The sequence below is a fragment of the Mytilus californianus genome, unplaced genomic scaffold (genome assembly GCF_021869535.1).
Source record: "Mytilus californianus isolate M0D057914Y unplaced genomic scaffold, xbMytCali1.0.p SCAF_5, whole genome shotgun sequence".
Classification (NCBI taxonomy): domain Eukaryota; kingdom Metazoa; phylum Mollusca; class Bivalvia; order Mytilida; family Mytilidae; genus Mytilus; species Mytilus californianus.
This window is the reverse complement of record NW_026262701.1, coordinates 121,225,965-121,252,932: the sequence shown is the minus strand read 5'-3', so window position 1 is coordinate 121,252,932 and position 26,968 is coordinate 121,225,965. Positions and strand designations below refer to the sequence as shown.

Genomic DNA, 26,968 nt, shown 5'->3' with positions numbered 1-26,968 from the left:
TATTTAGTTTATAGATTGTATTCGGGGATTTGATCCATTCAAAAACATGGCAGCAGTTTCTAAAAATAGAACATAGGGGTCAAATGAAGTTTTTGGCTGTCAACTCAAAAACTAAAGCAGTAAGAGCAAAACTGACATAGGTGAAAGTGTTAAACAGGTTTAGATCTACCTATCAAGTAATCTTCAGACCAATAGGACAACTTATTGTTGGGTTACTGTCCAGAAATACTTAATTTTTAGGAAATTTTACAGTTTTGGGTTATGTATTAAGAAATAAAGTGTAAATGACAAAATTGATCAGCAAATTAAGATCTACAAATAAGTCAAATGCCTGAAACTGAAATTGCAGGTGAGCGATATCAGGCTCTCATGAGCCTCTTGTTTACATACGGAAAACCCGTATTAAGCAATAAAATTATGAATGGAAATGGGGAATGTGTCAAAGAGACAACAACCCGACCAAAGAGCAGAAACTATTCTATATTAATTATAAAAAAAAAGATGTGGTATGATTGCCAATGAGACAACTCTCCACAAGACACCAAATAACACAGAAATTAACAACTATAGGTCACCGTACGGCCTTCAACAATGAGCAAAGCCCATACCGCACAGTCATCTATAAAAGGCCCCAAAATAACAATGTAAAACAATTCAAACGAGAAAACTAACGGCCTAATTTATATACAAAAAATGAACGAAAAACAAATATGTAACACATAAACAAACGACAACCACTGAATTACAGGCCCCCGACTTGGGACAGGCACATTCATACAGAATGTGGCGGGGTTAAACATGTTAGCGGGATCCCCCCCCCCTAACCTGGGACAGTGGTGTAACAGTACAACAAAAGAACGAACTATAAAAATCAGTTGAAAGAGGCTTAACTCATCAGATGGATAAAAATACAAATACTACAAATACAAGTGGACGTGGCCGGGTACTTGTACATCCAAACAACAAAAAGACACTAAGTACAGATCTGAGAGTACTCGCTGTTACTGACAGCTAGTTCAAAGCCACTAACAACTAATAAAAAAAATCATGCATCTAAGACTAAATTATCAATCCGTACACATCCAACATCCAATGGATTTAGTGTAAAGACGTCATAAACAGTCAGAGAAAAACATGACCTTGTGCAATGCCAAGATACAGGTATCGACAGATTGTGGATCCATGAATGTGTATATGTATATAACAATAATATTTAGTTTGCTTTTAATTTACTGATAACAAAATCAATATTAGTACCAATAAAAACAATATTTAATGATCTAATTACAGTGTTGAATTGTTTACCAGGATCATTTCTAAATTTCCGGGCACGGTAAACAATATTGCCGTAAAAATGAGGATGTGCAATCCCGTTTGAAATAAGTTTTCTGCAGGTACAACCAAACTTCAAAACCAAATCTTTATATCTGTGGAAGAATTTAGTAAAGGTTTTAAGTAATTTGTGGTAACGAAATCCCTGGCTTAATAATTTACCAGTAATACATAGATTACGTTCGTTAAAATCAAAAACGTCACAACAGACACGGGCATAGCGAACGAGTTGTGAAATATAAACACCGTAAGATGGTGCCAAAGGCACATCACCATCCAAAAAGGGAAAATTAACAATAGGGAACGAAAAATCGTCCCTTTTGTCGTAAATGTTAGTGTGGAGTTTCCCGTGTAAAACCGAAGTATCTAAATCTAGGAAAGGACAGTTGTTACCGTTTAAATTTGATTTATTTAAAGTAAGTTCCTTTGGGTAAATTTCGGCAGTATATTGAGAAAGTTCTTGATTATTTAACGAAAAAATATCATCAAGATAACGGTAAGTGTTGTTGAATTTATCAATTAAATGCAATTTAGACGGGTCTTTACTGAGTTTGGTCATAAACTGTGATTCATAACAGTACAAAAAACAAGTCTGCTATTAAAGGGGCGCAATTAGTGCCCATAGGAATACCTAAAACCTGTCGATAAACTTTGCTGCCGAAACGTACATAAATATTATCAAGGAGAAAATTAACAGCTTCAATCATCTCATCACACCTCCAGTAAGTATATCTAGCATATTTACCTTTCTCATTAGAGAAGAAGGCTTTAAATGAGACGCAGCAAATATATTTGCATTCAGATTTACCAAACGACCATTTAATTAAATAGTCAAATTTTTGTTTGATAAGATTGTGTGGAAGTGTAGTGTAAAGAGTAGAAAAGTCAAAACTGTCAACAGAATCAAAAGGACCATCAAAAGCACGTAATTTATCTAAAACATCCAAAGAATTTTTTACACTCCAAAAATAGTTAATTCCACTATTTTCATATATTTTATTACAATAGTTTATGATAAGCTCTTTGGTAGTAGTTAAGGAACTTGTTAAAGGCACTGAAAGATTATTTGTAGAACACTTACTAGAGGCCGAGATGAAACGATATTTTACTGGTTTTTTGTGTAGTTTAGGTAACCAATACATAGTAGGGACCTTCAAATGTTCAGAAGAAGCCTTAAGCTGTGATGTGGTTATGATATGTTTGTTAACTATATAACTCTCTGTGGGGCGAAAGGACTTGAATGTAGATGAATTTAAAATTTCATTCGTAAGAACGTCCGTGTAGTATTTACGGCATACAACCACCACATTGTTGGCTGCTTTGTCGGCCGGTACAAACACAAACCGCTTTGAAAGTTCTTGAAGTTTATTTCTTATTCTGGAAATAGGCGTTTTATGTACTCTATTATTTACTTCTAAATTATTTTCAAAATGTGATATTCTATTATCTACCACATTCATACATTTATTTAAATAAGAATCAAGAGATTTTTTATCAGATTTTTCTCGTTTACACCAATTTTTACAAAACGAGGAAAGAGCATCTTTGGTGACCTGACGACACTGTTTCCAATCTATTTTAGATGGAGGACGATATTTTGGTCCTTTTTTCAAAAAGTTTTTAACCTCTCTGTCCTGGACGATATTGAGGTCCCCCGTAGTAACATGGCCATAGGGAACATATCTAAACTTCGACGATTCACAGTTTCAAGTTTCTACATTGACGTCTGATGTTACCGGCGTATAATTAAAAATTAAACTTCTGCTGGGTTTTTTGTATGTGTATGAAATAATAGGTGGTTCTGTGGTATCGAAATAGGGAGGTATGAAGTTTTGAACGGTAGAGTCATTAAATATACTAGATAAGTTGATAAAATCAATACCTCTGCTAATATATTTAATTTTTAGAAAATTACGTTTATGATCTTCAGGTTTGTCGATACGCGGGAACAGCCTATGGTGGCAAAAAGCTGTAATTATACGCGAATATATTCATACAGCGGGCTGAAGAAAGAGATGGTGTCACACTCCTTGAAAATATCATGTAATTTACTAATTGGTATTTGACCCAGTTTACATAATAATTGATGCCTACCATTGTTTTTAAATATAGATAGGAGATTACCAAGTGTATAATTTATACGATGTTTAATTCGTTGATTTCGATTGATACGTTTGCCATGAGATCTATTATTTCGTTGTCTTTTATCCATAATATTCATGATATCAATAGAAGAAGTTGTAGATATGTTCCCTTGTCCAAGTATATTGTCATTTAGACCCAGGGGATAAGCTGTTTGAAGTCGTTTAATCCAAGACAGTTCGATAATTTTACGGGAATCTTCAAATTGTTCATGCGATTGCCCTTTCGAGCGGTTGAAATCTAATAAATTTAATATTGTGGTTGTGTTTACCTAATTGTTGATAAATTATACTTTTGATCATCTTATCACTATGTGAATTCCGCAATAGCTCGGATTTCGCTGTGTTCTATTATTTAAATGTAAAATGCGAGATTTGTTCCGAAATGAATCTATTTCCAATAGAAATGTCCTTTCGTTTAAGTCCTGAAGCGTTGATTTCAAATCAGGTAACCTGTATGAAAATTCGATAAGGAAATGGAAACCTCAATTGACATGTTGCCCTCAATCAAAACATAAACCAGACGGGTTTGTCTATGTAATAAAGCGCATGCGTAGTTTCTTGAACTTATATCTTGTGATACCCTGTGTAGTGCACCGATTAATGGAAACCTCGGCTTATTGATTGCTCTGGGTTCCTCATTCATATTTTGACATCTCAGCCAGTGGCGGATCCAGAACTTTTTATAAGGGGGGGGGGGGGGGGGGCACTGACTGCCATAAGAGGAGCCCCGTTACAGTCATGCTTCAGTAATTCCATATATGATCAACCAATTTTTTCCCACGAAAGTGGGGGGGGGGGGGGGGGGGTGGCGGGCCCCAGGCCCCCCTGGATCCGCCTATGTCAGCTTAAAAGGGACATTTGTAGTGCTTGCTTGTAAATCATGAGTGTAGTAATGTCATAAACATTAAGCATGAAGCTTGTATTCAACACATCAGACTAAATGGAATCTTCCATATTGTCAATCTATCTATGATTTCTACATAACACTTGTTGCGAACTGTTGATCAAATGTTTTCAAAGTCAAACTCATTTACCATCTTTAAATATATCAATAATTATCAGATGTATTAATTTGTTATTATTCCCGTTTTGATAAGTCTAAATAGATTGATTATGTTAATGAGATCTTAATTGATAACCTGCAGCCAGACTATTCCATTTAGAAATTCTGAATACATACACTCCAGTGGCGGATCCAGAAATTTTCATAAGAGGGAGCCCGCTGACTGCTTAAGAGGGGGCCCGCTCCAGTCATGCTTCAGTGATTCCCTATATAATCAACCAAATTTTTCCAACAAAAGGGGGCCCGGGCCCCCTGAAAAACCCTCTAAATCCGCCTCTGCACTCATGGTAATTTAGATTTTATGATTAATCCAAAAATCTATTTCGAGAACCGGAAAAAAAGGATGCTTTAATGTGGCGATAAAGCTGAGTAAACGGAAGGGCATGATACTTAATTTTATTTCAGATCCAGTGTATATAGTTACTTGTTCACAAGAGGACTATAGAAAATAATGTAAAAGGAATTCGTTCTTCAAAATATTATATAAAATGTCAACCATAACTTTTAAAATAGTGAAATAATGCTGGATTGTCTATAATAAATATTGTGTATTAGATATTCATGTCAGACATAATGGTTGAATGTTTTTAGTGCACTGCAATAGGCTGATTATTAACTTGTAATCAGTTTGTGTTTGATTATCCCTTTGGTATCTTTCACATCTCTTATACTTGAAAATATTCTATCAGCTAGTACATGTACTTTTGTTCGTGTTGCTTAGTCTTTAGTTTTCTATGTTTTGTCATCTGTACTATTATTTGTCTGTTTGTCTTTTTTATTTTTGGCCATGGCGTTGTCAGTTTGTTTTCGATCTGTGAGTTTGACTGTCCCTCTGGTATCTTTCGTTTCTCTTTTGTAAACGTTTTTGCTAATAATTTTTAACATCTAAAGAAAAACGTAGATACACAGGGAAAATTCACTCACATGAATTTCACCTGAATTTAAATTCATGTGAATCTTACGTGAAATTCACGTGAATTTCACTTCAAACGAGCGTATACGTGAAACTCACGTGAAATCAGTTCATGTGAGTTTCACGTGAATCTCATATGAAACTCGCGTGAATTTCACTTGAAAATCACATGATTTTTTTTCACGTGAAATTCATGTGAATTTTGAAAATAAAGTTATTCAAATAACATCCAAATTTTCAAATTTATTTACTTTTATGAAAATGCCAATTTTTTTTGCTTACGTTCACGTGAATTTTATTGTGAAAAATTTCATGTGAGATTCATGTGAATCTCATATTCACGTGAAATTCACATTAACAGTTTCACGTGAGTTTCATGTATATGCTCGTTTGAGGTGAATCTCACGTGAAATTTTTCATGTGAATTTCACGCGAGATTCATGTGAAATTCACGTTAGCAAAATTTGCCTGTGTAGTCCTTGTTTTATCAAATTAATATTTGAATATATAAAATATGTAGTCAGCACTTCTGTGTTAACATAAATTATCATTGATATGGTCATAATCATAAATTATTTTTGTTTACAAAACTTTGAATTTTCGAAATACTAAGGATTTTTTTTACCCCAGGAATAGATAACCATAGCTTACTTAATATTTGCCTTGTTTAACTTTTTTTTTATTCTAGAGTCACTAATGAGTTTTTTTGTAGACGAAACGCGAGTCTGGCGTACAGAATTTTAATTCTGGTATCTATCATGAGTATATTTATAACCACTGGGTCGATGCCACTGCTGGTGGAGTTTTCCTCCCCAAAGGTATCGTTAGCATTGTTATGTTGAAATGAATTATCATTGATAATTGTCATAATTATAAATGATTTCTGTTTACAAATCTTTGACTTTTTCGAAATACAAAGATTTTCTACGACAGGAATAGATAACCTTATCTGTATTTTGCAAAAACTTTCAGGATTTTGGGTCCTCAATACTCTACAGCTTCTACTTTTATTTAGTCTTTTATAAATTAACGTTTTTGATTCGAGCGTCACGGATGAGTCTTTAGAAAAAATATTTTCATTTTTCTGTACAAAATTGAATAACAAAAACACATCAAACGAATGGAAAACAACTGTCATATTCCTGACTTTGTACAGGTACTGGTATTGTATCAGTACTCTTACTTGCGTAAGGAAAGAAGATTTCAAAGCTGATTCCCACACTTTTTTTTTCAAATGCTAATATTCCAATTCTTTCCTAAGTCAAGTACGAGTACTGATACAATACAGTAGGATTGACAACTGTCATGATTTACATACAATAACACTCAAAAGTGTGAGTACTATTTGGAATCATCTCACTTTAATGCCCATTTTAATTGACCACAATCTCTGGTATAGCATCTAGTTCAATACATTTTATTACACAACTCAAGAATAACTCAAAACAAAATCCTTGACCTCAACAGCATACTTATAATTAATTTCAATCTCACTGAATAAATTTGTTCTGTAAATTGTGTGTCAAAGATGAATGATTAATCAGATATATGAAATATATTGTTTTCAAAGAAAAGACAAAAAAATTAAATATGAATAAAAATACAAGCAGGATCTATTTTACTTGTAGAATCAGTGTCACAATCATCTAATATTAGTTAACCATTTAGGCTCATTTAAGTTACAATTATCAGTTAATTGCACGAAACAATAAACTAAGTTGCATAGCACTAATCTGAACAATTTCTGGAATAATAATTATATTGCTGTTTAATATCATACGGTATTTATATATGATTTTTTTCTCAACGAAGAATGAACACTAATTTCGATACAAACTAGTATGCAGTTTATGAAAGGTCGTAAAGAGTACATTTACAAACAATTGAAAGGGCTTTCCTGTAAAAGTGATGTTTTTTGTAATGTACTCTTTACGACCTTTCATTTGATATACGACAAGCATACCTTTTGAACCTTTTCACTTTTTATATTTAATGACCCATTCCGCCAAAATTTTCGAGATTGGAAGTATGATATTTGCAATGTAGACCAAATGACCTTTCATTTGCTATGCGACAACACCATTTTCTAGAAAGTTTGATTTTTGCACTTAATAACCCCATCTTACTCATTTTTGGAGGACATGAATTTGATATTTGAAATGTACACATTATGACCTTTCATTTGATATATGACAACCTTACCTTATGAGACATTGTATTTTTTGCACTCAATGACCAAACCCAACGATTTTTCGGGGGACGTCAATTTGATTATTGAAATGTACGCTTTATGGACTTTCATTTGATATGCGACAACCTAACCATCTGAGAAGTTTTAATTTTTTGCACTAAATGACCCCACCCTTCGCACTGGGATGAAAAAGGTTTAAAATTTTCATTTTTGAGTAGAGCTTATTTAGACGTTCAATTTGATATACTAAATGACCCCATTTGGCAAAGTGCCAAAAACAAAGTGCCAAAAATGATGCAATATCAATTGTATAAATAGAACTTATGAAACTTAAAAAGTCAATGTAAAAAATGAAAATTTCAAATTGATTTTTTTAAAAGTTTTTCATTGAAAGTTTTTGGTAATTAGTCAAACATATAACCATGTTAAACTCTTCATTTTCTGAAAATTTCAGGTGGTAAGCTGTTGTAAGCTGATTTTTTTTTAAATTGTGTATAATATTTCAAGGGAAGTAACACCTTATAAGGGTTAATAACATACTAATTGTTTATGTTTATTAACATTGCCATCTGTTCTTGTATATGCTGCCGTTTTCAATTCGATTCTATCTCTAATAGATATAAGAAGATGTGGTATGAGTGCCAATGAGACAACTCTCCATCCAAGTCAAAATTTATAAATACCTTTAAAGAAAAATGAAAATAAAAGAAATTGCTTCAAGGGGATATAACTCTCAAAGGGGATGATGACATCCTACGCAGCCTCATATGGTAATAATCATGATGAGATCTACCTACAGTACAAATAAGGTCATGATATCTTTAAAAACAACGAGGGGGGCCATGTCGAAAAAAAACAATAAAAGGAAACTTCTAAATTCAGAAATCCTTAACAGGGTCATCTGGTAATACTTCATGATGAGGTCTATCGATGGTCCATATTTGGTCTTGATATCCTCAAAAGAAACGGGGGGGGGGGGGGGGGGGGGGGGGGAGGGCATGTCAAAAAAATGTTGGAAGGAAAAAAAAAAATAAAAAAAAAAACATTAGAGAAACAATTAGGTCTAGGAAAGACCTTAAATTATTTATTTAATATTTTGTTGTTGAAAAGGTGCATTTTTAATGCCTCTTTCTGGAAATTATAAAGTCAAACTTCAATAAAAAATATACTATCCCTTCCGTAGAAAATTTCTTTTACCATTTTTGTCAAAATCATTATATTGAAAAAATAAAATGGAAGATTTATAGTCAGTACTTTCTGTAAATGGAATATTTATAGAATTTGCACCAATGTTGAGAAATTTTCCATCTTTGTGCAATAAAACAACTATCTTATAGGATCATAACGAAAATGAAAATAATCTTATAAACCATTCATCTACAGTGTAACATAATTTATTTAATTATTTAATCAATTAATGATTCTTAGATAGAAAATATATACCTATGTATGCACATAGAAATACTCCAAATAGCAAGCACTTACACGCTTGTTTTATAAAATGATAAAAAAAATATTATCTTTCTTGGCTCACCACGATACCCTAAAATATTATTTAAAATTATACATACAACTCTTCCAGGCTTTCATCATTTATTTTTTTTTCAATTTGATTGTCAGAAGTATCTCAGAAGAAGTAAATTTTGGTTTTCCGAATTTCATGAGATAAAAGAGTAAACTGTAAGGAAAATAACTCTGGTAATTTTTTTGTGAAATAATAATGAAAATGACGTTCTACTCTTCAATCCTTGTGTTTTCCGTTTTTTCAAGACTTGTGATTTTAGATTGTCCCTTGGTAGACTTTCTTCCTTTTGTTTAATACAAAGTTAGTCCGAACAACAAATTAAAATTGGTCAAAATTACTTATCCCACTTGTTGATGGATGTCCAAAAATGTCTTGCAGGAGTTGTTTATACAAAGGAAATAAATATTGAAAATGAGATTAGAAAAAAATGGGTGGATAACAGTGCTGACGATGCTTTGATTTTTTTTGCAGTAACATTTTGAAACAATCTAAGATTAAAGGTTTTCAGACATCTTCAATATAGCTTCTCAAACCTTCATGGAATATTTGGTAAATTGTCATGATTAGAACGGTTGCTTATTCATGACTAAAATTCAGTATCCAGAGCAAAATTTTAAAACGAATTTTGTAACGTTACATTTTGCCGTATTTTATTGGAAAGTGAGAGACTACATAGTTTTTGTCTGTAGTTAACATGTAGTTAATCTTAGAGTAAAGTATTTCAGACATATACAAATTGTAGGCATCAATAACTTTGTCAAATTTTCATGGAATACTTTAAGTTCATGATAGATAAAAATAGCATCTGAAAAAAGAAAGATTTATATTTGTAATTTCCTGCAGCTAAACTGATAAATGGATAAAATATTGGCGGTCAATTACTGTTACACTCGGAGTTCTTTCAGACAAAACAAAACGATAAAACAAGCTAGATAATTTAATTCAACATTCAGATATATTGATGATGTCCCTTTCATCAACAATCCAAACGTTTCTGATATGGTTCCATTAATACATCCTCCATCTCAGTACCAGAATCTATGACAAACGAGACGATTTTCATTTTGAAATATCAATTTCCCCCACCTTAGTAGCAATATACCAACTTCACCTGCATATGGCATATACATTTCACAAATCATTCGGTATTCAAGAACTTGTAGCTGCTACTCAGACTTTATAAAACGTCACCAGTGTCTGAGTAGAAAGTTGATGAACCAGGGTTATATCAAAGAAAGTCTTTTTTCTTAAAAAAGTTCATCGGAAGATACTAAGACCTTGTTTATTAATATTCCGTATCAACTTTAATCATTTTAATAACATTTCATAATGTTCTTTTATTTGTCTTTGTAAATTATTAACCTTTACTGTTAATAGTCCATTTGTGGTAATATCCTTTGGCGTGGCTCTGTACTTATACATCCCGCCATTGTGTTATTGTGTTATGGTCATTCTTTGTTTTATTGTCTTTCATTTTTGCTTATGTGTTTTGTCTATATGCAATTTGGTTTTCTTTGTTGACATATTTTTTTTGTTTTTATAAGGATTAAGATTATAACACGATGTTGACTGCTGTGCCCCTTTTTTTGGGCATTTTTACCTATTGTGTCTGTTTGTTTTGTTCATACATTGTCAATATAATGGAATTTTATGAGTCTGCCATACAAGTGAGAGGTTAAGCTAGCTATAAAACCTGGTTTAATCCAACATATTCCACCATTTTCTGCATAAGGAAATGCCTGTACCAAGTCAGGAATATGACAGCTGTTTTCCATTCGTTTGATGTGTTTGAGCTTTTGATTTGCCATTTTACAAGGGACTTTCCGTATTTAATTTTCTTGGAGTTCGGTATTTTTGTTATTTTACTTTTTACACTGACAGCATCAATTGCGGAATGAAAAATAAAAAAATAAAATTCATTAAAGATACCAGGCTTGAAATTTTTTACGCCAATGATGTGTTGTCATCATTGATGCTAGAATCAAAACAGTAAGAAATCCAAATCAAATACGAATTTGAAGAACATAATAAAAACCAGGATTAAATGTAACCATTTATGATTTTTTCTGTATTAACTGCGCTTTTCTTTTGGGACAACTGTCTTAACATTTTCCTTCAAGTTTCACGTATTTGAGTTAAATTGTGTCAACATTTGTCAACGGTCAATTATTCTTTGCATATAATCTATTTAGTACTACCCAATAGCTTTTAAAATAAAAAAAACCAACATTATTTTAAAGAAAAGAAAGAAACACTCATTAGTAAATCGGAAGCATATACCAAAAGGTATATCCATAATGGGTATTTAAAAAAAAAAATAGCAGGCGTATTCGTTTTAAGGTTATGGATAAATCTTATTGACCCCTGCCACATGCCGTCTTTCTGTCTGTATCAAACAAGCTAATTCTCAAAAACATTTCATCCAAAAGCTTTCATACTTGATAGTATTTATTTGTCATCATACTCTCTTGAGCACATACTCTACCGCCATTTGAATTTCTGAATTTTTGGAGGAGTTCTGTGACTTGGACCATTTACCACGTTGCAGTATAGTAACATTTTTTATCATATGACCACTGAAGCCAAAGAAACAACAGATTAAACCGTTTGTTTAGCCTTATGCAATTGTATTTTTGACACCGAGTACGTAGGACTGATAAGAATATTCAGAAGGAAATGTTTTCCAAGATTGAAGTAAATATAAAGCCTTAAAAGAGGGACGAAAGATACCAGAGGGACAGTCAAACTCATGGATCGAAAACAAACTGACAACGTCATGGCCAAAAATAAAAAGACAAACAGACAAATAGTAGTACAGATGACACAACATAGAAAACTAAAGACTAAGCAACACGAACCCCACCAAAAACTTAGACACAATAATTATATTGTTCATTTTAAAAAATACACCGTGCCAAGGAGGTAGGCGATTTTTAAATAGGAAAACTATATTTAGATATTATCAAATAGAGAAAACATGTGTTTGGAAAGAATACTAATATCAATGGAAACTATTGTCTTTTTTCCAGAGCAATCGAGCTTTTTGATTACCTAATTTTGAATGGAAACATACTGCATGTTCACTTCCCTTCTGAAAAAGTTTTTTCATCAAGTAATTTAGAAATTTCTTCTCAGGAAATTGAGAATCACTCCTCCCTCCCTAGGGACTCGTTTACAGAAAAAATGTTTTTAATCATTGTATTTTTATAAAATTTTAATTTGTTTTTCATATTTCAGGTGTATTTGAATGAAATTATCATCGATGGTACTAAGCTATAATTTTTTGTTTACAAGCGATGTTCAGTTTACTATCTATGTCCTTATATCGACTGATAAATCTGTCTAAGATCTGATCAATATAGCCTTGATTGTAGGGTATGTCACTCTGCAGTTTATGTTCTTCAACCGCAGAAAACCTTAAGGGACCTCAAATGTTCCCACAACGATGATTAGTTAAAATGTCATGTTATCCTTCTACACTCCCAACACCTGTTCCCCACGCTGAAAATATAAATTGTCGTCCGTTACAAAATATCCAGGTTCATGTCCAGACTATTCCAACGTCAAATATTTTTGAGTAACTGCCTTCAATTTTTTGGGACTTTTATTTAGCAAAGGACCAGTAAGTTTTGTTCCTTCATTTGCTGATTTTTTTTTATCGTTTGGTTTTCTGATGTCGACGTCTTTTTAAATACACCTTCAATTTATAAGGCCTAATTTCTAAACTGATAGATAAATCAATATTCAATTTTTCACTATCAAAAAGTATATTATAGTATGAACAGACATTGCATAGACCATTTAAAAACGTTTATGTACCGATTATCAGGTTGTCTGCATATTTATATTGCAAAATATCAGCTGCGAGACAAAATATGAAGCTTTTTGCCGAGTGAGTGCAACGAACGAGTTCAAAAAGGCTCCATATTGTGTCGAGCAGCTGATATTTTACAATATCAATATGCAGCAACCAGATAATCGATTTATCGGGTTGTATTTGCGTATTTTGCATGATAGAACCAAGTATATATTTGTTTCACCAGCAAACCTGATGATGAGTTGATATGTTCGGGTCGAACTTATCAACGTCGGTTCATTCATTATGACGTCGGTGATATGTCCATGGTCAAAGTCATTTAGGCCAGGTCAACTTATTTGACGTCACAAAGCCGTGATATGCAATTTTATCACGAGCTGATCAGAGTGATACATACAATGGCACGACGGATTATCATTAAAAGCCATACCTATCAGGTCTGATGGAAAATCCTGAAGTCTAATACCAAATCATGAACATTTATTTTAGTAATAAATCTATAGAGTGTATATCTCCGAAACACAGCTATATATTTGTACACAGCTTTGATACACTTTGAATATGTTTTCTAAACCACACAATTTTAGGTTTTTCAAATTTAAATTCTTTGAATAGCTCGAAAAGAGAAATTGTTTTCTTTCATTTATTAAATTAACAACACATTATATTTAGCATCCAAACATAATGATAAATTTAATACAGTGAATGCAAACATGCAAATGTTTTAATAACTGTGTGTCATACTTATTTATCGTTTATTGTTTGTCATAAATCAGGCTGTTAGTTTTCACATTTTAACTGTTTCACATGTTGGCAATCATACCACATCTATGCATGTAGAAAGATAAGTTATGTTTATTCGGAAGCTCTTGTTATCGGGTTTTTGACTTTGGCCATTCCTTGTGCAGGTGGGTCCTGAGGTGCGATTCGGACGTTTTTACCCTGTTCTTTCCATTTTGTTGACCCTTGAATTTATATTTTACTGAATTTGTACTTTATCGAGAAAGTGTATACTATATATATGCTATATAATATAAACTACACAATGTTTTTCATCCGCATCTTTGTCAAATTACTATCACCTACACCAACATTTTTGTAAGTGTCTTTGTTAGATTTTTTGTATTCTGTTTGATTTTTTAGTTAGATGTGTTGCATGGTATGTCTGTGATGTATGTTGCCACAGTTTTGGCTGCTGGGTCATAATAATTGTCGCATTAACCTATTATGTCTCTTTGAGTTGCTCACCCAATTTTGTCAATATAACGGAACCATTAACAACTGTCATACAAGTGGGAGGTTTAGCTAGCTAAAAAACCAGGTTCAACCGACCATTTTCTTCGGAAAAGCCGATACCAAGTGAGGAATATGACAGTTGTTTTCCACTCGTTCCGTTTGTTTATAATGTTTGATTTTGTCATTTTTATGGACTTCCCCTTTTTTTATTTTACCTTGGAGTTCTGTATTTTTGTAATATTTCAATAACTAAAGCAGTAAGGCGGGAACTTGTTTAGAGTTATAAATAGCAGGTCAATGTCCTTCTATCTTAAACTTTCGCAGTTTTTTCATTTATATACTATTACTTCGTATCAAAACACTATTTTAAACACCAATTGATTGTTGTCTTTCATTCAAAATCTTGATCATGATGAAGAGATCCTTATGTAGATTTTTTAACATCTATATCATGTAAATATATGTTAATAGATTATTATTATCTTTCAGATCAAATTTAAAATGAATCCAGAAAGGAATATTTTGTCTAACACTAAATATAAAGTATTACAAGACTTCAGTGATCGAGTATACATATTTCATAGTCGGTTTTCATTTTTTTTTACAGACATCTATATCTGATAACACTGACAGGCGTGGATTCAGAGCTGCACAATAAAAATATATTTTTTTGCATAAAAAAATCAAAACATTTTTTGATCACCCATCAATATCATTAAGTTTGCACCCTAGCCTTGTCTTATTTTTATACGACCTCAAACAAATTTTTGTGGTCGTATATTGGTATGACGTTGGCGTCGTCGTCGTCGTCGTCGTCGTCGTCGTCCGGCGTCGTCGTCGTCGTCGTCGTCCGAAGACACATTAGTTTTCGCACTCTAACTTTAGTTTAAGAGAATAGATCTCAATGAAATTTTACCATCAGGTTCAATACCACAAACGGAAGGTGGGGAATGATTTTGGGGGTTATGGTACCAACAGTAAAGGAATAATGGGCCACCAAAAAGGGGCCAAAAATAAGCATTTTTGTAACTTCCAGACATAACTTGTGTGTAAGTGTATGGATCTCTCTGACATTGTACCACAAGGTTCCATATCACAAAGGGAATGCTGGGATTGATTTTGGGGGTTATTGTCTTCAAATTTTAGGAATTAGGGGCCAAAAAGGGGCTAAAAACAAGCATTTTTCTAGTTTCATGACAATTACTTGTGTGTAAGTGTATGGATCTCTCTGACATTGTATCACAAGGTTCCATATCACAAAGGGAATGCTGGGATTGATTTTGGGGGTAATTGCCTCCAAATTTTTGGAATTAGGGGCCAAAAAGGGGCAAAAAATCAAGCATTTTTCTAGTTTCATGACAATAACTTGTGTTAGTGTATGGATCTTTATGAGATTGTACTACAAGGTTCCATATCACAAAGGGAAAGCTGGAATTGAGTTTGGGGGTAATTGCCCAAAAAGTTTAGGAATAAGGGGCCAAAAAGGGGAAAAAAATAAGCATTTTTCTAGTTTCCAGACAATAACTTGTGTTCAAGTGTATGGATCTCTCTTAAATTGTACTGCAAGGTACCATACCACAAAGGGAAGGCTGGGATTGATTTTGGGGGTAATTCCTTCAAAATTTAAGGAAAAGGGGGCCATAAAAGGGCAAAAAATCAAGCATTTTTCTAGTTTCATGACAATAACTTGTGTGTAAGTGTATGGATCTTTATGAAATTGTACTGCAAGGTTCCTTATCACAAAGGGAAAGCTGGGTTTGAGTTTGGGGGTAATTGCCGCAAATGTTTAGGAATTTGGGGCAAAAGAGGAGCCAAAAAACAAGCATTTTTCTAGTTTCCAGACAATAACTTGTGTTCAAGTGTATGGATCTCTCTGAAATTGTACTGCAAGGTGCCATACCACAAAGGGAAGGCTGGGATTGAGTTTGGGAGTGATGAATCATAAGGGGGTTAAAAAAAATTGGGGGGGGGATTTTTTTTTCCTTTTTTGTCTTTAAAATTTTCCATTTTAAATTGGTTATTTCGTATTTATATATAAAAGCAAATAATAATGATATGGTTTGAATAGGCAAATTAAAAAATTTTAAGTTCTTAGACCACTTCCATTCTGTGTCAGAAACCTATGATGTGTCAAATATTTAATTACAATCCAAATTCAGTGCTGTATCAAGCTTGAATGTTGTGTCCATACTTGCCCCCAATGTTCAGGGTTCGACCTCTGCAATCGTACCAAGCTGCGCCCCAGCGGAGCATTTTATTCAAATTATTGTGAAATTTATTGTAGGTAAAAATATATTTTATTTCTTTCAGGTATTATTAAGTATGTAAAGATCCATAAAAAAGGTTAGTTTTATAAGAAACTATAATTGTAAGTTACAACAATATTGTTTGTTCTTTGTAAATGAAAGTAGAGTCACCTCACACTATATATATAAATGCAAAAATCATGTACAGAATTATTTTTGAATCATGCACAATTTGTTACATGATTTGATTTGATTTGATTTTTGGTGTTTTAACGCCACATTTAAGCACCGCTTTTGGGCTATTTCGTGGCGGTCAGTTTTTATTGGTGATGGAAGCCGGAGTGCCCGGAGAAAACCACCGACCTTCGATAGGAAAACTGACAATCCTAGTCAATTAAGATTGGAGTCGAGTGCACCCGCACGAGCGGGGTTCGAACTCACAACCTCAGTGTTGACTGGCTAGTGATTACAGTAGTAACTACTTAGACCACTCGGCCACCGAGGCCCTTTTGTTACACGATGAATATTAACTAAATAGCACAAACAAGTGAAGGCGTCACATCGGAAAAAATAAAAGCGCTCAAACATCATTCCTTGCTCCTTCATTTGCCATTTGGGTATCTTTAAACTAAGTTGGATGACTATACATGTAGCATCAGTCAGATTGTGCAAACAAATTGATAGAATGTTGTGTATCTCCGAAAAGAAATTACATTTTTCAAAATAACCTATGAATATACATGAAATATTTTTTTTTTTTTTTTAACACTTGAATAAAGTTTTATTGCACTAAAGCTGTTAACAATGACCTTACCGCTACAGCTTTAACAGTAAGGTACCCCGATATTGTTAATATCTATAAGAACAGGGTTTCATATAGATAAGTAGTATTTTCTTATATTTTATATTAGTAATAGTACAATTAAATACAATGTTCAATAATAATATGACATACTAATCCGAAATTAATTATCTACTGTTTTTTTACAATTTTATACAATGTTCAATAATAATATGATACACTAATCCGAAATAAATTATCTACTGTCATCTCGTTTATCAATTGCATGGTTTAAATGTGTGGAATATCGATTTTCTTGATCGGATGTTTTACCTTGTTTAAAGGTGAGAGCATGCATTTTAATGGATGTTTATTGTGGAATTTGCCGATTTTATATCTTTATCCTTGGATTTCAAACTTATTTGGTGAGTAATTTATTTATTTATATAGTTAAGATATCTGTCTGCATAAGAATATCATAAAAATGTTTTTTTTTTTTTGAAGAAAACAAATTTCTGTTCTTTAGATTAAATTTTGAAACACCCGGACTGCAGTGTATTCTTTGTCTAGATTGTATGATCTAAAGTATTCGTCAAATTCAGATTTAAAGAGAATGAATACATTAGTAGATTTATTTCTTTGGTTTGATACATAGTACGATTTGTAGATTGCAAATCCTATAATTGTCAGAATTATATTGAATCCGATATACTCGCTATCTGTTATTTTGTAGCCTATTACTATATCTTTTAAGTTGATTTTTTTATTAAAGTTCATTTGAGATAAAATTTTATTTATAATTTCCCAAAATTCTTTTAGAAATTTACATTCAATAAAAAAGTGATGATACGTGTCTTTAAGTTGACAAAGTTGACAATAGGGGCTAGATTCGATTTTCCATTTGTAGAGATTTTCTCCATTTGGGAGAATGCAGCTTATCAATTTCCATCTAAACATTTTTAGTTTATTCAGTTTTAAATTTTGGTGTATAAATTTAAACGTATATTTGGTAAAATTGTAATTGATTTCTAGTTCTTTTTTTCATTTATTTATGCCGATGTTTGGAGAAATTTTTTGTCGAACGAGGTATTGATATACCTTTTTGTTGCTTAAATTTTCAAATTCAGTGTTTTCTTTGTTTATATTGATGAAGAATCTGTTAAAATTTACATTTGATTTGATGGATTCTTTCTTGGCTAAAACTTTTAGCCATGAGGTTGGTATTGCTTTTTTGACTATCGAAATTTCTGAAATCCAATTTTTAGTGTTTTGCAGTTTTTTAAATATTTTTTCGTGGGCAATTTTTCCATTGTCGTCAATAATATCATTAAGATAAATGAAATCACTGTGTATCCAATTATGCATAATAAGCGGCTTGTTTTGAAATTTGATAAATTTATTACCCCAGATAACTTGCTTTCTTATCTCGACAAAGTTTTTCAGTTCTTTGTTTTTCGTTTCATGAATTAAAATCCAACTTTTTATTATATCTAAGTAAAAATCTGGAATATCCTTAGTTATATCTAGTTTTTTTAAGGTTTGGTTATTTAAGTTCATTCTAAAAATAAGGAAATTTTCCCCTAATTTGTTTAAAAATAGCTTTGGGATCAATGTCCAATTTTCTTGTTTTGCCTGTAGCAACCTAGAGACCCATCTTATCTTAAGAGAGGAGAAGTAGCTTTTTATGTCGATCATATTTAGCCCTCCCTGGTTGTAATCTGCTACCAATGTATATCTTTTGATTTTATCTTTTTTACCATCCCATATAAAACTAAAGATTTCTCTTTCTAGTTCAAGTATATTTGAGTTACTTAAAACTGTAACGTTCGCTAAAAAAGTAAATTGTGGTATAATGAGGGTTTTAACTATTAGAATTTTACCTAAAATTGTTAAGTTTCTTTTTTTCCACGATGTAATTAGATTTCGACTCTTTTCATATCTAGTATCCCAATTCAATTTTTCACAATCTTTTTTTATTAATGTCGAAATATCCTAGCACTTTGACGGATTTATCCGTGAAATTAATTTCATCTACTTTATCCCTACAATGTTTGAGTTTACCAATCCAGATTCCTTCTGTTTTATTTTTATTTAGTTGTAGTCCGGAAAAAGTTCCAAAAATTTCGATTACATTTAATGCTGTTCGGATTTCTTCTTTCGATTTGAGGAATAGAGTTGTATCATCAGCAACTTGCGTGATTTTCAAGCTATGTGTTTTACTATCAATTTTTAATTCTATGCCTCTTATATTTTTGTTTTGCCTTAGTTGGTTGGCCATTATTTCTACTGACATTACAAAAAGTAGAGAAGAGCACGGGCATCCCTGCCGGATACCTCTAAGGGGTCCAAAAGGGGCAGATATCCACCCGTTATGGAATATAGAGCTATTTATATTTGTATACAAGGTTCTTATCCAATTTATGCAGGGTTTATTAAAACCAAAATATTCTAAAGTATGATACATAAAATTCCATTCTAATGTGTCGAAAGCTTTCGAAAAATCTATGAATAAAATAGCACCTTCTATATTGAACTTATCTGCGTAATCTATTACATCTTGTATTTGGCGTAGATTAAAACCTATGAATCTGTTCTTGATGTATCCTGTTTGATCAGCATTAATGATTAGATTTAGGATTTTTTTTATTCTTAAAGCTAAAGTGTAGGAGAGAATTTTATAATCACTATTTAATAATGATATTGGTCTGTAGTTTGTGAGTTCCAACGGATCATTTTTTTTTATAAATTAGATTCAGTAAACTTTGTCTTTGCGTAAATGGCAGTTGTATATTTTCAAAGCTAAAGTTAAAAATTTTTACAAGTAGAGGTCCAAGAAGTCCCCAAAATTTTTTATAAAAGTTAATGCTTATCCCGTCCATTCCTGGACTTTTATTTAATTTTAGATTATTGACTGCAGTAGTTAATTCTTCTAGCGTTACGTATCCGTCACAAGATTTACTTTCTTCTTCTGATAATTTATAATTGCGTTTTGTTTCAGTAATGTATTTTTGAACATCTATATCCGGTTTTTGTTTAGTGTCGTATAAATTAGCATAAAAATCCCTTTCAAGCTTTAATATTTTATCTTGATCTGTTACTATTTCCCCATTATTGTTTCTCAGTTTAAGTATTGTCTTTTTCGTTTGTTTAGATTTTTCAAGACCTAGGAAATACGCGTTATTTTTTTCTCCTTTTTCTACCCACTCTTGTTTTGATCTTATTTGAGCTCCTTTAGCTTTGTATTCATATTGGTTTTCTAGCTCTTTTTCTAATGTGGATATTTTTTCTTTTATAAAATCATTTTCCTCATTATTTGATTTCTCATATAATATTTTTAGTTGTGATTCTAAATTACGTGTTACATTTTTCCTATTTTTTGCTTTAATTTTACTATACTTAATACTATATTCCTTTATTTCCAATTTGAAGGAGTCCCACAGAAGTCTTGGATCTATTTCATTTTTTTCTATCTTATTACTATGTTTTTGTATTATTTTACTTATATTGCATTCATAATCTTGCTCGTCGAGGATATCGTTATTAATTTTCCAGTAACCCGGGCCTCTAGTTTCAGTTGAGACAGATTGTAATTGTATGGAAACTGCTTGGTGGTCAGTGCTTTTAATAAGAATAGGCCTAATATCACACGACTTAACGTTTAACATGAAATCTTTTTTGACTAGGAACATGTCAATTCGACTAGACTGGACTGGATTTTTACGTCTCCATGTATATTGGATCTTTTGGGGGTTAACGTGTCTCCATATATCTATTAAGTCATTTGATTTTATTAAATTTTTTAGGCTATTGACTGGTTTACTAACTTTTTTACGAGTATTTGAATTTTTCCTATCTACATTTTTAAGGGCATCATTCATGTCTCCTCCTAAAATTATTGTACCTATTGCGTTTTTGTTTATAAAGTCATTTAATTTTTTGTAAAAGCTATTTCGTTCAGATTCTATATTTGGGGCATATATGTTTATAAGAGAATAAATTATATTTTCAAATTCGATATTTATCATGATTATTCGACCTTCTAAATCTTTATGCTCATCTATTAATTTATAGTCTACTTTTTTATTAATCAATATAGCTACCCCTTTGCTTGATGTCGTCCCATGGCTATAATAAAGAGAATGATCTGATTCGATAGTTAGAACGTTTTCTAGAGATGTATTGAAGTGAGTTTCTTGAATAAAAGATATTTTACATTTCTGATTTTTTATCCATTGGTAAAATCTCGATCTCTTTTGTTTATCTCGAAGTCCTTTTACATTAGCTGTACAAATGTGCAGGTTATTTAACATGTTTTAATTAAAAAAAATAAGTAACTTAAAGTTGATTTTTATGTTTATTTTAATTAGTAAGTGTACTTTATGTTGGGTCGCGTTTTTAAAGTACATTTTATTTCACCCACATTTAATCGTCGTTTTATAGCGTGGGAGTTACCTGTGAAAATGATTACGTTTATCAATTTTCTTTTGTGTAATTGGATTGCAACAATATTGTTATAGTCTGTTTCACGAATGAATTTGTCCAATATTGAGATGATAATTTTGAAACATATAATATATGTTCATAGCAATTACTGCATACCTGAAATACAAATCACACAACATATACATAGAACTATTAATAAAATTACAAATTGACACATTTCTTTGCTTTGTGCAAATTAAAACAAATGTATGGTTTTGACTGAGGAAAACTTATATACTGTCTCTAATTTTCTCAGCTAGTAATGTGGTTATATTTTCAAATATTTCGAAATCTAATGAAACGGATCTGTTTGTTTTTGATATTTTGTTTTTCATAACATTTTTACATTGTTTATTTGCTTTTTGCATAATATTTTCCTTTTCTCTATTTTCAGTTACTTTATCGGATTTATGCTGTGAAGATGTACTAAGAATAGTTATTAAGGTGAGTAAATCTTTACTTTTGTTTTGATCTTGTTGAGTACATCTACTATAGATTAAAGTTGTAAACCTAAAGGGTTTTAAATAGAAAAAAGACTGGTTAAATTTTCTAATATAAGTGTTTTTATCTCTGACAATTTTTGTTTTTAGTATTATCAAATATACTTCTGTTAATAGTATCATATACATGAAAATATATGGTATAATGCAATATGTGCAAAATTTCACGTTTCTTTTTTTTTTTATATTTACTCTTGTTACATTTGTTATGGAATCTTTATTCCATTCAATTATCTTTCTATAAATACTAAATACACACAGACATAAATACAAAGAGAGACAAGACATATAAACATACATATTTGTTTTTTGTTTTTTTGTTTTTTTTTTGTTATACATAAAATGTTTCTATAATTTATAGATGGACTGATTGTCTTTTCCCATCTGGTTGATTGGGAGTAGGTGGGGCTCTTTCCTTGGCAGCATTCGTTTTACTGTTTGGGGTTAAAAATTTTGAAATGTCAGATTGTGCAGATGAAGAATCTCTTTTTGTTTCTGTCTGTTTTGATGTCTGTTGTTTAGAAGAATCACTTGAAGTTTTGTTTCCTTCTTTTTTTGCAGACTTTTTTGCCTTCTTTTTTTCTTTTTTTGCATCTGCTGCTGTTATTTCTTTGTTCAATGACATTGAATGTGTCAGATTGTCTTCGTCTTCTCCATCTGTTAGTTCAGGTTGTTCATCAGTATCATCTCTTTTGTTATTTTCTGTAAGAGCTTGAATTTGTTGGCTTTCTTCTGTATTTGTATTTTCATCAGCATTAGCTGTTGTTGTTTCTTGTTGCTCATCTCTTTCTGTTTCAGAATTTTTTCCCATCTTCTTTGCCAAAAAGGTTGGGCAGTCAAACATCTTATGACCATATTCATTGCATAGTCTGCATTTCCATTCATTTGGACAGTTTTTTATATTATGACCTTTCAGTTGACATTTGTTGCACAAGAACATGTCTGTATCTTTCATTTGACCAAAGTGATATATTCTTGCTGTGTATTGACCTATTGTAAGAAACCTTGGGAGTGGTTTGTCAAATTTTTTGCATATGACTACTCTGTCTCCTGTCCAGCAGTTGGTTACCAAGTTATCAACCCTGAGTCTTTCTCTGTTTATAGTGAAAACCTCTATGTTTCTTTTGTCTTAATTCTCTGTCAATTTGACCATCATCTGCTGATAGTGGGATGTTTTTTACCCGTACTTTTGTTGTTATGTAATCATCTTTTTGGTAATATGGGTTCTGGGAATGCAGAGGTACCGACTTGTTTCTTAATGTGATGCCTTCTGTAAGCAACAGCATTCTGTCTACCTCACTGTCTAGGTAGATTCTCCACATTTGTTTTATTCTTTGAATGCCTCTTACAAACTGTGGTTTTATCTTATGTTCAAGTGCTTTGTATATTTCTACGTGTTATCCAAAGTTCTTTAGGCGGAGTTTTGTTGCCAAAGAAGTCTGATTCTTTTATAAAGATAGGTTTTACTCCTTTAAGCTTTGGTTCAGGATCGCTGTAGGCCTGATAATTTACACTATGATGTTTGACAACATTGGAAAAAGATGACGCCGAAGTATTGTCACTACCAACGGACTGAGACTTGTCAATTTCTGATTGTTTACCATCTGAATCTTGCTTGTTGTTTTCATTTTGCTGTTCTGGTATCATGTTTTGGTTGTTAGACATTGTTCTGATAACTTACTCTTCTATAACTAGATACTTTTTATGATTTTTTCGTCAGAGCTATTCACCACTAGACCGTAGTTAAAGGGCGATAATTCTGCATTTATACTTATACATCCCGCCATTTTGTTATTGTGGTATGGTCATCTTTTGTTTTATTGTCTTTCATTTTTACTTATGTGCTTTGTCTATATGCAATTTGGTTTTCTTTGTTGACATATTTGTTTGTTTTTATAAGGATTACACGATGTTGACTGCTGTTTCCCTATTTTTGGCACTTTTACCTATTATGTCTGTTTGTTTTGTTCACACATTGCCAATATAATGGAATTTTATGAGTCTGTCATACAAGTGAGAGGTTTAGCTAGCTATAAAACGAGGTTTAATCCACCATTTTCTACCATTTTCTGCATAAGGAAATGCCTGTACCAAGTCAGGAATATGACAGTTGTTTTCCATTCGTTTGATGTGTTTGAACTTTTGATTTGCCATTTGACAATGGTCTTTCCGTATTCAATTTTCTTGGAGTTCGGTATTTTTGTTATTTTACTTTTTACACTGACAGCAGCAATTGCGGATTGAAAAATAAAAAAAAAAAAAACATTTAAGATACCAGGCTTAAAATTTAGTTCGCCAATGATGTGTTGTCATCAGTGGTGCTAGAAACAAAACAGTAAGAAATCCAAATAAAATACGAATTTGAAGAACATAATAAAAACCAGGATTAAATGTAACCATTCTCTTTTTGGACAACTGTCTTAACATTTTCCTTCTAAGTTTCACGTATTTGAGTTAAATTGTGTCAACATTTGTCAACGGTCAATTCTTCTTTGCATATAATCTTTTTAGTACCACCCAATAGCTATTAAAAAAAACAACATTATTTTAAAGAAAAGAATGAAACACTCATTAGCAAATCGGAAGCATATACCAAATGGTGTATCCATAATGGGTATTAAAAAAAAAATAGCAGGTATATTCGTTTTAAGGTTGTGGATAAATCTTATTGACCCCTGCCACATGCCGTCTTTCTGTCTGTATCAAACAAGCTAATTTTCAAAAACATTTCATCCAAAAGCTTTCATACTTGATAGTATTTATTTGTCATCATACTCTCTTGAGCACATACTCTACCGCCATTTGAATTTCTGAATTTTTGGAGGAGTTCTGTGACTTGGACCATTTCCCGCGTTGCAATATAGTAACATTTTTTATTATATGACCACTGAAGCAAAAGAAAGAACAGATTGACCCATTTGTGCAACCTTATGCAATTGTATATTTGACACCGAGTACGTAAGACTGATAAGAATATTCAGAAGGAATTTTTTTCCAAGATTGAAGTAAATATCGAGCCTTAACTTAGACACAATAATTATATTGTTCACTTTCAAAAATACACCGTACCAAGGAGGTTGGCGATTTTTAAATATGAAAACTATATTTAGATATTATCAAATAGGGAAAACGTGTGTTTGGAAAGAATACTAATATCAATGGAAACATGTTACATGTTCACTTCCCTTCTGAAATAGTTTTTTCATCAAGTAATTTAGAAATTTCTTCTCAGGAAATTGAGAATCACTCCTCCCTCCCCAGGGACTCGTTTGCAGAAAACATGTTTTTAATCATTGTATTTTTATAAAATTTTAATTTGTTTTTCATATTTCAGGTGTATTTGTATAAAATTATCATCGATGGTACTAAGCTATAATTTGTTTGTTTACAAGCGATGTCCAGTTTACTATCTATGTCCTTATATTGACTGATAAATCTGTCTAAGATCTGATCAATATAGCCTTAATTTGAGGAAACGAGCCAGGGTATGTCACTCTACAGTCTATTTTCTTCAACCGCAGAAAACCTTAAGGGACTTCAAATGTTCCCACAACGATGATTAGTTAAAATGTCATGTTATCCTTCTTCACTCCCAACACCTGTTCCCCACGCCAAAAATATAAATTGTCGTCCGTTACAAAATATCCAGGTTTATGTCCAGACTATTCCAACGTCAAATATTTTTGAGTAACTGCCTTCATTTTTTTTGGGAGTTTTATTTAGCAAATGACCAGTAAGTTTCGTTCCTCCATTTGCTGATTTTTTTTTATCGTTTGCCTTTCTGATGTCGACGTCTTTTTAAATACACCTTCAATTTATATGGACTAATTTCTAAACTGATAGATAAATCAATATTCAATTTTTCACTATCAAAAAGTATATAATAGTATGAACAAATATTGCATAGACCATTTAAAAATGTTGAGTTTGGAGGATTTATATTTCAACAGACAGTCGGTATTCCAATGGGTACTAATTGTGCACCCCTACTGGCCGATTTGTTTTTGTACTCGTATGAAGCAGAGTTCATTCAGAACCTTCTAAAAGACAAAAAGAAAAAGCACCTTGCGAAATTCTATCATTTTACTTTCCGATATATTGATGATGTCCTATCATTGAATAACCCATATTTCAGCCAATACTTACATCTCATATATCCCAGTAAACTTGAAATTAAGGATACTACTGATACTAGAAGGACTGCTTCATACCTTGATCTTTCCTCAATATTGACACAGATGGACGACTTCACACGAAAATCTATGATAAACGGGACGATTTCAACATCCCAATTATCAATTTTCCATTTCTTAGCAGTAACATACCATCTGCCCCTTCGTATGGTGTTTACATATCTCAGTTGATACGTTATGCTCGTGCATGTTCACACTATACGGACTTCATATACAGGAGTGTGCTCCTAACGCAGAAACTGCTCCAACAAAGTTATGAGGAGGACAGATTAAAAATGACACTCCGTAAATTTTACGGACACCATCACGAATTGGTCGATCCATACGATGTGTCTTTGTCCAAACTAACTAAGGACATTTTTACCACGTGTTAGATTGTGGTTTGACATTACGTCGTCTGATCTTTTAATTACCGAACGTGACTTATTCCCGATTGTGACTGTTTTGCTATAAGACGTGTCACGGTACCTTTCTATCCAAAATTCATGTATTTAGTTTTGATGTTATATTTGTTATTCTCATCGGATTTTGTCAAATGTCTTATC

The 26,968-nt window shown here is 32.1% G+C and overlaps 1 protein-coding gene across 4 annotated transcripts in view; it reads left to right on the top strand.

Moving 5' to 3' along the window:
• The window catches only part of LOC127700921 (uncharacterized), a 46,686-nt gene that overhangs the window by 2,233 nt on the left and 17,485 nt on the right, over positions 1 to 26,968 (top strand). The window contains exons 1-2 of one of the 4 annotated variants that reach the window (XM_052204650.1): positions 17,599 to 17,673; positions 22,125 to 22,174. The exons of 1 other annotated variant lie outside the window; for it this stretch is intronic. The gene's annotated coding sequence lies outside the window, so the exon portion shown is untranslated. Of the gene's footprint in view, positions 1 to 16,531; positions 16,565 to 17,598; positions 17,674 to 20,779; positions 21,433 to 22,124; positions 22,175 to 26,968 lie in introns of those variants that run through there. 2 more of the 4 variants (XM_052204646.1, XM_052204647.1) reach the window with 2 other exon arrangements.